The following is a 12,885-nucleotide window of genomic DNA, read 5'->3' as shown; positions in this document are numbered from 1 at the left end:
ATCAAAATTTCTGATTACATTGACAACCTGGGGAAATATGAGGTAAATCATATTTTCTAGGAGGGTATTACTTGATTGTCAGGAGATCACAACCAAATAAAAGGGGTATAATTAACTGAGGAGACATATGTGGTCCATCTCCATAACTCTAACATTTCTGTGTAATTACAAATATTAGATATTTGGTATGGACAGAATAGTTGTGCCATTTACTGAATTTCTCACTTTTCATCTAAGTGATTTGGCTTTGTGCAAACACAACTGAAGGATATACTGTTGTAGGTGACTCCTAATATTGTTTAATATGTATCAAATTTCAAATAAAAATCTGTTACAATGTCTCTATGGAATAGAATTTTCATTAAATTGCAGAATATTAAATTTGGAAGACCCCTCCCCCCCGCCTAAGAAATCACGTAACACAACTCCTACCTGCATCATAAATTCTACCTGTAGCGTCACTATTAAATAATGATTTACTCCCCATTTGGAGAACTTGTGAGTAACTGCCTACCTACTTTCCAATCAGTTCTGGCTTTGGATGACTCTGAGTATGTACTAGGAAGTACATATTAATTGTCTTGAATTCAGAGAATACCTTCCTACCTCTATTTCCCAATTAGAGGTCCTAGTTCTTTTCTCTAGAGCTAGAAAGAACTAGTATGTGGTAACTTGTTGAGCATTAGAAGATAGCTACTATGTTCCCCAAATCTTTTCATCTCCAGGGTAGATATCTCTAGATCTTTCAAACACTTCCCAATGGCATTCAAGTTCCCCTCACCATCCCGGTCAGCCTCATTTGGATGCTTTTAATTTTGTCAATGCCCTTTCTAAATCATGGTGCTGAGGACTCAGAAATAATATGCCATATGTAGCCTGAGCAGGTTAGTGTATGCTAGTTCTGCTGCCTCCCTTAAGATGACTGTTATACTTCTATTAATGCAACCTAAGACTGAATCAGGTCTTTTAGCTACCAAATCATTCTGCTGACTAAATTAAAATTGAATGAGCAGTCCACTAGAACTCCTAGCTCTTTTTTTCCCACATAAATTACTTTTAAGCCATATTTCCTTCATATTGGACTTCTATAGTTGCTTTTCAAAAAAAAATCCAAGTATAAAACTTTATATTTCTTCCCTTTAAATTTCACTTTGTTATCTTCAGTGTAATAGGGAGGATCTAGTATACTGGAAAGTGGGTTAGAATATGGAGGCATAAGTTTGGGCTCAAACTGTTTTTCACCAGCACTGTGATCTTGGGCAAGATATTTGACTTTTCTAAACCTCACTTTCCTTGTTTGAAAAGATCAATGCCTTGTTTTTCTATAGCATTTTAAGTTTTATAAAACACTTTTCTAATGATAGTCCTGTGCAGTTATGCTATAGAAAAACAAGACATTGCCTATATTCCCATCTAGTAAGGTCTTTTTTGCATTCTGATTCAGTCCTCAAATGTATTAACTCTTCTTCTTATCTTTGTGTCATCCACATATTTAATTGGAATGCCATCAGTATCTTCATCCAAGTCACTGATAAATACATTGAATAGAACAGCACCAAGGACAGAATCCTGGATCAGTCCACTGGAGACTTCCCTCCATGTTGACATTGATCTATGAATCAATACTTCTTGGGCCTAGTCGACTAGTTCTGAGCTTCCCTAATGTTATTGTTTCCCAGTCCATATCTTTCCATATTATCTACAATGATATTTCAAAACATTTTGTTAAATATTTAATAAAATCCAAATAGACTATATCCACAGAATGCCCTCGATTATTCTAGAAAACCTGTCAAAAAAACAAAAGGAAATTAGATGAGACTAACATGGCGTTATTCAAATATCCATTCAAATAATTCCTCAATTATTTATTAACTGTTACAAACAAGGCACTATGCTAAGTGAAATTGTTCTGAAGATGTTACACTCTTATAGGGATAAGGGAAGTTGTGTATCTAAATGACTAAGATACAATTCCCAAGAAAAATGCTAATAGAAATTTTAGCAGAGAAAGATCACGTCTACCAGAGGAAGAGAGGTAAAAGAAAGGGGTGGGGGACACTGACAAATGGATTTAGGAATAGGGTTGCTTATCCCAGTCAGATGAGATGGTGTAGTGCAAGACATGAAGGCAGGAGATGCAGGAAAGAGAATAAGGGAAGGATGGTAGTCTAGTTTGACTAGAAAGCATAATATATAAAAGGGAATATTTTGAACTAAAGCCAGAAAGGCAAATTGGAGGAAAATTACAAGAGATCTTGAATGTCAGGATTTTGAATTTATGCATGTGTAAAGAATAGCAAAAAGACTAGTTTGGCTAGATATCAAAATATGGGAGGGGGGAAAATGTCCAATAATGGTGAAAAGATAGGTTGGAACCAGGTTGTGTAAAGCTTTATCAGCAAAACAAAGGAGTTAATATTTGATCCTAGAGGCAATAGGAAGTCGCTGGAGTAGATTGAATAGGGGAGTCCATCTTCCACACTGCTGCCAAAGTAATTTTCCTTAAGCACAGTTCCACCCATGTGACTCCCCTGCTCAGTCAACTCCAGCAGCTTCCTATTGCCTGAAGGATCAAATATTAACTCCTTTCTTTTTGCTGATAAAGCTTTACAAAAACTGGACCCTACCTATCTTTTCACCAACGTTGGACATTTCCCCCCTTCCTGCACTCTGATCCAGCCAAACTGGCTTTCCCCCTTCTTCCTTACACTTGATACTCCATCTTCTGCCTCTCTGCATTTGGATTGGCTCTCCTCAAAGCATGAAATGCCCTCCTTCCTTACCTCCACCTCATAGAGTTCCATCTAATGCACGAAGTCTCTCCTGATCCCCCCAAATGCTAGTGCTCTCTCAAACTACCTTGTATTTAACTACTCTGTACATATTTAAATTTATGCTCTGTGTGTGTGTGTCTGTGTGTGCATTATGTTACGCATTCATTTTTCTCCCCCATTAGAATGTAAGCTCCTTGTAAGATCTTGATCTTTGCACTTGTATCTTGTGCTTTGTCCTTGTATTTGACCTTGATCAGTTTGCCTGACACTTAGTAGATGCTTAAGAAATACTTGTTGACTGATTAAATGAAATAAACTACCTCAAGAAATAATAAGCTCTGTATCATTGGAAGTATTTAAACATCCAGATAATGTAGAGGAAATGACTAAATTGGATAGGAGGTTGGAGTAACTGGACAGTAAGGCTTCTTTCATCTCTCAATTTCTATGAATCCATATCTAATCCATATTGCTGTGTAAAATCTGTATGACACTGTACCCTCCTGCATGCTCTAATACATGTGCAGCTCCAGATATGCTGGGATAAATGACTATATTTCATCATTGTTTGACAGTGACATCTGAAAGGTGTTCAGATTACCACAGTATTACAAGGTGCTGAATGCTGGGCAGAACTTCACCTGATATGTTCCAGATTTCTCAAATGCTTTTGGATAGATCAGTCTAATTTAATGATTGATACTGGTGAAGAAAAACAATCTTTCTCCTGAATATAAGCATTTTAACTATGTATAGATTCACAGAATCATATAAATGGAAGGCAAATGAAAGTCATCTAGTTTGTCCAGAGCTGTAACTGAGAATTTTTCTGCTTTAGGCAAGCGCCATAAACCACAATCTAATGAAATGTCAGAGAATGTGTCTGAAGTGGGGGTAGATGACACTGCCCCTTGTTGGTGAAATAGAGATCCTGGGACATGGGTCTGGACCGCAGCAACTACTGTGAAGGGTATAGAACACCAAAGGACAGGAAAGAGCCCATACTTCTGGGCCACCTGGCTAACTTAGTGATGATCTCTGTTCTTTCTTTCTATGCTTGTGAAATTTTGCACCCTATAAATCTAGTACTATGGGGCAAAATCCCAGTTGCCATGCCCTAATTATGGCTCTGAATCTAGCCCCCTGACTCTAGACTAAACTATTGCTTAAACCATGCGAGAGACATGATTGATTATCCTCTATCCCATTGCTAAAGTTGAATAATAGTAACTGACATTTCTGTAGTACTTTAAAGTTTGCTGAGCCTTTTATGCCTATATATCATTCAAGACTCACAACAGCTCAGTGGGAAAGGTAACACAGGAATTATTTTCTGTATCTTATGGATGAGGGCACTGAAACTCAGGGAGATTAAGTGACTTGCCTATGGTCACACAGCTAGTAAATATCGAAGGTGAGACTTGATTCCAGGTTTTCTGACGTCAAACCCAACACCCTGACCACTAAGCCATATGCCAGGAAACTATGCAGAGAGATTCCTGTTGAAAAGCAGAAGCTAAATGCTGTCACTAATTTTTACTGATTTGCTGATTTACTATCAACAATGTACTTTTATATAATATAGACAAAAACAATCAAGAATATCTCCCCCATTAAAGTCCCCACTCCTTGTAACAAAGGATCGTTTTTGTATTTAAAATTTTCTTTTTTTATCTCCAGTGTTTAGACAATTCCAGCACATAGAATTGACTTGAAAGAAGAATCTGTTTCTTTTTTGTCTTTGTATTGACTGTGTCTTATATATGTCCTTAATGAATATTTACTGAATTCAATTTACTATCTTAATTCTTTGGCTTTTTTTTTTAAACTAGCATCATGTACATAACAAGTTGAATGCTAAATAACAATACGATTTTAAAATAATCCTAAAGAGGGACTCCAAGTATTATGCCTTCCATTTTTTATGTCTTTCTCAATGACTAGCACTATGCTTAGCATTTCGCTTGGGCTCAACAAATGCTTAATGATTGATTAAATGCTTCTTATTCACCAACCTCAAAACATGTTGGCTGCTACCCAGCTCCACTGAGCTGTGCTTGTGCCAAGACTGGATGACATCAGTGGATTTTAGCAGCTTCTAGATGGTGAGGAAGTGGTAACTGACCAGAGCAGACCAATCCATCTAGTTGGCAAGGAGCAATTATAGATGGGGTGGCTCATTGTGAACAAAATTAGTATATGGCTCATGAGTCAAAGGGGTGTTGGTTGGAATACAAAGAAGTAACTCCTATTGTGTTAAACATGGTACTAGGCACAGAAAACACAAATATGTGATTAGTAAATAGATGAATGAAAGACTAATAATATCTATAACTGCCCCTAAAGTCACATTCTAATGCCTTGTGGTGATGTAGAGGTGACCCTGGAGTCTTGAAGACTATGCCAGTATAAACTCTGACAGCTAGTAAAGCTGTGAATTTGGATCTTGTAATCCATGTGTGATCAAATGAAATGATATTTGTGAAGTATGTAGCACACTGCCAGGCACATAGTAGGCACTTAATAAAGACTTTCATCCTTCCATCTTTTCTTCCTTCCTTTCTTTCTTTCTTCTTTCCTTCCTTCCTTCTTTCCTTTTCTGTGATGACCTTTATATCTGTCATTCAAACACCTGGCTTAAATTGGAGAGGTTCAAAACACAGTTGACTTCAGAGGTTTAGATTTTTTTTGTCCATTGCAACTCTTGAACATCAGTTACTAATTCATAGAGCATTGTTATCTGGGCCAAAGGAAAAAGTACCTACACTGACAAAATCCCAGATCCTTGAAGTACTTAAACAGTAAAATTTTCACATTGTTTCCTCATAACAACCAAGAAATAGATGGTGAATTTTTATTCCCATTTTACAAACGAAATTGAAATCCAGAGATTGCAAGTGTCTTATTTAGGGTCACACAACTTGCAAACGTGTAGGGCTTGCGTGAGTTAAACTATAAACAATGAAGCATCCATCAAAGAATAGCTAACCTGGAGAGAATGATTGAAACTAGTACATGTGGCATTTGCAATTATGGTAAAGTCCTAGGTCTTTCAGTATGGTATCCTTTAAAGAATCAGAAGACCTCATGGACTCCACGGTCTTTGTTGGGTTTCAAGAAGAAGAAGAAAGCTCATTAATATTACCTATCTGCCATACCTACCCTTGTTCTGGCCTGATGTTCAGGCTTGCTGAACTATCTATTCCCTTCTGGAATTTTCCCCTCAGTAATTTGTCTGCCTCGCCTAATCCCAAAACTTGTCCTCAAATATGACTGGCTTGTTTACACTTTTGACTTGATTTGTCATGTCTCAATCACTCCATCAGATCTCTCTTTTTTTACTCTGTGTTGGGCTTCGGCTAGTTCTTCATGCAGCCTCTACTGAGAACCATCTTCTGAAGGCAGTGGATCTAGTAAGAATTTAACTAGTGGGGGGCAGGTAGGTGGCACAGTGAGTAGAGCACTGGCCCTGGGGTCAGGAGGACCTGAGTTCAAATCCGGACACACTTACTAGCTGTGTGACCTTGGGTAAGTCGCTTAACCCCAATTGCCCTGCCTTCCCCCCCACCCCCCCAAAAAAAGAAAAAAAAAGAATTTAACTAGTGGGCTCAGGATGAGGGTTCAGGGAACAGGATTATAAAATACAAGAGGGGAGAAAAGAGCCAGAAAAACTAAGATTGTAAGATGGAAAATAGATGTGCTTTGTTACACAAATCTGTGACTATTGTTTGAACAAACCCTATGCTGATGTAACATCCAGCATTTGAGGATTAAAAAAAAGTGCAAAGAGATAGGACATTGCTTTTTGATCAGATGAGATCCAAGATCTTCTTGAGATATGGAAGAGGAAGATAAGTGGAGGGGGGCGGTGTCGAAGGTGTCAGGGGAAAAGGGGAGAGAGAGAGAGACAGAGAGAGAGAGACGGAGAGACAGAGAGACAGAGAGACAGAGAGAGAGACACAGAGACCGAGGGAGAGACAGAGAAAGAGAGACAGAGAGAGACAGAGAGAGAGAGAGAGACAGAGAGAGACAGAGAGACAGAGAGAGACAGACAGAGAGAGACGGAGAGACAGAGAGAGAGAGACAGAAAGAGACAGAAAGAGACAGAGACAGAGAGATATTTAGGGAGTCTGTTCACAGACTGTAACTGTTATTAGGTCCATTCTTGAATCTTGTATTATTGTTCTGTGTTTGAGAGTAATATCCTTACCAGTTAAATAAACCTTTAAATATATATGTACATTTAGATGTGTATATGGGTGTGGTTGTATCTGTATGGGTGTGTGCATACATACACGTATAATATACACACAAATATATGAGATAATATTTGTGAAGTACATAACACATTGCCAGGTATACAAATACATACATCTATATGTACATATATTTATGAATACGTACATAGGTGGTATAGTAGATAGAGTACTTGTCCTGGAGTCAGGAAGACCTGAGTTCAAATCTAGCCTCAGATATTTACTAGCTGTGTGATCCTGGCCAAGTCACTTAAGTTCTGTTTGCTTCAGTTTCCTCTTCTATAAATGGGGGTAATAATAGCACCTATATTACAAGGTTATTGTGAGATAATTGTAAAGTGTCTGGCTCATAGTAAGCATTATATAAATTTTAGTTATTATTATTATATAAACGTATACACGGGTATATATTTACAAATATATATAAATGTTTGTGTATTGAGCTAGAAAGGATACAGTTGTCAAACAAAACAATTACATAGCATTCAAGATGGTATCTAATATATATGTCTACTATGTCTAGTATATGTCTAATATATATGTGTGTGTGCATATATATATATTTCTCCCTCTATTCCGGTCTCTACTATAGCTATAGAAAGGTTCTTGTAGCTCTTGAGTAGCACTATCAATCAATCAACATTTATTAAGCAAATATTATGTTCCCGTGCTAAGCAGCTGAGGATATAAGGAGAGGCAAAAGACAGTTCCTGTTCACAAGGAGCTTATAATCTAATGGGGAGGGACAATATGCAAACAAATCATTATATACATCCTGCTTGTAATTTTTTATAGCAAGATAATATTCCATTACAATCAAATGCCATAACTTGTTTAGCCATTCCTTAACTGATGGGCATCCCTTAAATTTCCAGTTCTTTGCCACCACAAAAAGAGCTGCTATAAATATCATTTTACAAATAGGTCAGAAGGTGACATTTGAATTGGGAATTAAAGTAATTCGGGAAGGTCAATAGTCAGAGCAGAGGATGGAGAGTATTCCAGGCATGGGGGACAGTTGGAGAAAATGTCCAGAACTGGGAGATGGAGTGTCTGATTGGTAACAGCCAGGGGACCAGTGTCATAGGAACAAAGAGTACATGCCAGGGAGTAAAATGGAAAAAAGACTGTTAAGATGGAAGGAGGCTAGGTTATAAAGTGCATTTTGAATTTGATCCTGGAGGTGAGAGCCACTGGAGTTGATTAAGTGTTTATGTAGAGGGGGGTAGGGTGGGGTTACATGATTGGACCTGAGCTTTAGCAAAATCACTTTAGTAGTTCACTAGAGAATGGACTGGAGCGAGGAGAAGGCAGACGCACCAGCAGGCTATTGCAACTGTTTTTTTTTGTGAGGTGATGAGGATCTGTACCAGAATGGTGGCAGTATCAGAGGAGAGAAGGGGGCACACCTGAGAGGTATTGCAAAGGACAAATGAACAGATTTTGGCAATAGACTGGAGATGGTGGGTAAGAGATAGCAAAGAGTCAAGGATGACTCCTAGTTTGTGAGCCTGAGGGACTAGGAGGATGGTATTGCCTTTCATAGTAATAAGGAAGTTAGGAGGTGGGGACAGTTTGGCGGGGGAGGGGAGGGGGGGGGCATAATGAGTCCTGTCTTGAATGTATTGAGTTTAAAATGTCTACTGGACATCCAATTCAAGATTTCTGAAAGGCAGTTGGAAATATGAAATTGGAGATCAGCAGGGACAGGATTGGTAGATGTGAGAATCATTAGCATAGGAATGGTAATTTAATCCATGGGAACTGTTGAGATCACCAAATAAAGAAATCTAGAGGGAGAAAAGAAGTATAGTGGGAGAAGAAGAGAGGGCCCAGGACAGAGGTCTAAGGAATAACATACCTATGTTGTGATCTGGAAGAGGAGTCAGCAAAGAAGACAGAAGCAATCAGATAGATAGGAGGAGACCCAGGAGAGGGTGGTGTCTTGGAAACCTAGAGAGAAGAGAATATAAAGGAGGAGAGAGTAATCAATAGTATCAAAGAGAGATTAAGGAAAATGAGGATTGAGAAAAGGCCATTGTACTTTGGAGAGAGTAGTTTTGGTGGAATAATAAGGTTGGAAGCTGAACTATAAGGGGTCAATAGGGAATTAAGAGGAGAGAAAGTAGATGAACCTATTATAGATGGCCTCTTTGAGGAGTGTAGCTATAAAGGCAGAAAAGATATAGGATGATAGCAGAGAAGAAAGGGTAAGGGCTTTTTTTTAAAATTTCAGGATAGGGGAGACATGGGCATGTCTATAGATAGTATAGAATGAGTCAGTAGATAGGGAAAGGCTGAAAATCAGTGAAAGTGTGGGGATGACAGAAGGGTCAATCTTTTGGAGGAAATAAGGTGGAATAGTATTGCTTGAACAAGTAGAGGGGTTAGACTTGGTCGTGGAGGAATTTAAATAGACAGAATTAACTAAAAACAAAACAAAATCTCTTCTCTAAGAGCAATAATTTGCTTTTTTAAAATTACAGGAAGGAAAATTAGTATCAGTAACACCTGGATCCAGTTTAGAAGCAGCTCAGGGTCAGCCTTTTTCCTCACTTCCTTTTGAGACTGTTTTAACTATCTCTATGCTGTCCTAATTATGCATTTGGTCTTCTAGTCACCTAACACAAGAAGAGAAGTAGGGATAAAAGACTGGTATAATGCTATTTGGCTTTCAGCATTATTGAGTGTGAAAGAAATAATGGTATCCTTAATGTATTGGAGTGTTAGGAAGAAAGTAAGAGGGCTCTTACAAGTAGCCTGACCATCACACTTAATTGAAGTGAAAGCATTGCATTATGTATCAGAGTGAAAGAGATAGAGATTCCATTGTAATTCCATCCCCCTGCTAGTTAATTCCCTTTTGTAAGTTGGAATCTCTAGCTCATTGCCTGGCATTAATGAATTTTGTGTTCTAGAAAGTGAAGATGAGAAGTGAAGAAATAACTTCCAAATGCGTTGAAAAGTCAGTAGGCCACTAAGGAAAAAGAGTGAATTTTCGGGATCTTACCAATGATCATGATTAATCACACAAATCCAGGTGACTGGATCACTTTTCAGAAACCATTGTTTTACTAGCCTGGCTCATAGATACTAAGAAGAATTAAGAGATCTGCCTGGAACAATGGCAATACCTATGATCCTGGGCTCAAATTGCTTTAACTTCATCTGCACATTTCATCTACAAAATATAGACAATGTAACCTAATCGTCTTGTCTCCGAGGAAAGAAAATGGGCAGAAAAAGACATAACCAATTCTCATACTCTGCTCTCTGCCACATTTTTTACCTCAATTGCACAAGGCTTCAAGTTTGATGTTCAGAAAGAGAATATAACTTTGGAAATGTAGCTGACTTTGCTCCCAGCCATTGACAGTAACACTACATTGCCCTCAGTTGTACCAAAGATTGAGTTATTATATAGAAAATTGCACTTATCATCTTTTCTCATAAATCTGCCCTTCTACCCAACTTCCCTCTTTCTGTCAATTGGATGCCTTGCAAGATGGCTGATGAGAAGCCATTGCCAAACCCTTCATCACCTCAGAACAGCAAGCAATGTGCTAAATAAAGGAAAAGAACAATAATAAAAGAAATAGAGGAAGAGAGAGGAAAGGAAAGAAATTATTAAAGAAAATATCACAGAAAAGCCAGCAAAGAGACAGGAGAAATGTATGACAGAACAAAAGCCTTAATAAGAGGAATAAGCAATATTGTACATATTGTGCTTTGCCCTTGGACCCTGGCTTCTCTCTTCACCCCCTCACCACCTACCTCCAGGCTTCTCTCTTCACCTTAGGTCCATCTCCAGGAGGGGAGTATGATGCCAACCTCCTGGTCTCTGTTCTTGATTCTAGGGATTTCTTCAGCCAGCTCACCTCGCACTACCATGTCCCCCCTCTAAACGAGAATTTCCTTGGCCTGTGTCCTGTCTTCTGTGAGGCAAGCTTCTCAGCACCTCCAAGACAAACATCATCACCACCTGTCACAACCAAAAGGGAGGACCTTGAGCAGTCTAATCAATCACCTGTCTTCTTCAATGGACCACTCTCAAACAATGATACTCCTGGAAATTATGGGGCCATCTTTATCCACCAGGCTTAGCAAAGTTCTAAGGCTGGTCTCCTAGGTGCAATAATTGGCTTTTCATATGCAGCTATTTCTGGGGGTCTTAGGAAGGAACCACTGTCCACAAAAGCCGATCTTCTTTTTTGCTAATTCCTAAAATTTTACCATTAGGCGTCTGTTCCTTTAATTTAAAAAGGATGAGTATTAAAATTGAAACAAAACAACAACAGAAACCAAACAAATGAACAAAAAATGTAACCCTCAGAGCCAGTATCTGGAGAAACAACTCCTGTGGAGAAGGAATTAGCCATCCCCAACAACTTCCAACCAACCACTGCCCGTGGGGAAGGCAAGCTAACCTAGCTGAAGTGGAAGGGCACCCTGAAGGACAAACAGAAGGGAGTGTGTGCTGGGTCAGTCAAACTACCATGCTTTGACCATCATGTCCTCTCTGACACTGATGCAAACAGCCCAGAAACCCTTCTTGATCTCTTCACAGACACTGACTTTGCCCACTACCATCTTCTAATTGATTCTCTTTTCATTCTAAGTTTCACCTTTCTGACCACTCCTTCTCAGTCTCCTTTGCTGGATAGTCATCCGGGTCACACCCGCTAACTTTCAGTATCCTAGACTGTGTCCTGGACCCTCTTCTCTTCTTTCTCTATACTATTTCACTTGGTAATCTCATCAGTTCTCGTGTATTCAGTTATCATCTCTATGCTGATCATTCTCAAATCTACTTATCTTGCCCAAATCTCTCTCCTGACTTGCAGTATTCCTTCTAACTGCCTATTAGACATCTTATACTGGATGCCCTATAGCCACCTTAAACTCAACATGTTCAAAACTGAACTCATGATCTTTTACCCCACCCCCAATCCTTCTATCTTCCTAATTTCCCTATCCCTTTTGAGGGTACCATCCTCTCGATCAACCAGACTCACCCGAGGTGACTTCTTCAATGCTTAATTCTCTCCCATCCCCCATATCTGATTTGTTGCCAACGTTAGTCCGTTTTTACCTTTGTATCTTCTCTTGCATATGCCCCCTTTTCTCAGCTCCCAGTGACACACATCCTTGTTGCAGGTTCTCACTAGCCTATAGGTTGGTCTCCCTGATACAAGTCTCTCCCCATTCCAGTCTATCTTCCACTCTGCTGTCAAAGTGATCTTCCTAAAGCACGTCTAACAATGTCCCTCCCCCCAGCCCACCACCCCTAACTCAGTAAACTCCCCTGGCTCCCAAATATGAAATCATCTGTTTGGAGTTCAAAGACCCTCATAATCTGCCCTCCCCACCTTGCTAGTCTTTTTACACTTTATACCCCACCCCATGGAATCTGTGATGCAATGATGCTAGTAGCCTCCCTGCTATTTCTCTTGCACTCTTGAACCATACACACACACACACACACACACACACACACACACACACACACACACACACGGAATGGTCTCCTTCCTCATTTCTGGCTTCTGGCTCCTCTGACCTTCTTTGAAGTCCTAGCTAAAATCTCACCTGCCACAGGAAGTCCTTCCCCATCCTGATTAATTCTAGTCCCTTCCCACTATTGATTATTTCCAATTTGTCCTGTGTGCAGCTTGTTTCTATGTAGTTGTTTGTATGTTGTCTCACCCATTATTCTGTAATCTTCTTGAAGGCAGGGCCTTTTGCCTTTCGTTTTGTATCCTCAGTACTTTGCACAATGCTTGATGTATAGTTGTTGTTGTGTTTGGTCCTTCAGCTGTGTCTGACTCTTTGTGGCTCTATGGACGCCAATG

This window comes from Trichosurus vulpecula, chromosome 7, assembly GCF_011100635.1.
Source record: "Trichosurus vulpecula isolate mTriVul1 chromosome 7, mTriVul1.pri, whole genome shotgun sequence".
NCBI lineage: Eukaryota > Metazoa > Chordata > Mammalia > Diprotodontia > Phalangeridae > Trichosurus > Trichosurus vulpecula.
The sequence above is the reverse complement of the archived record's forward strand: the minus strand, read 5'-3'. Positions refer to the sequence as shown.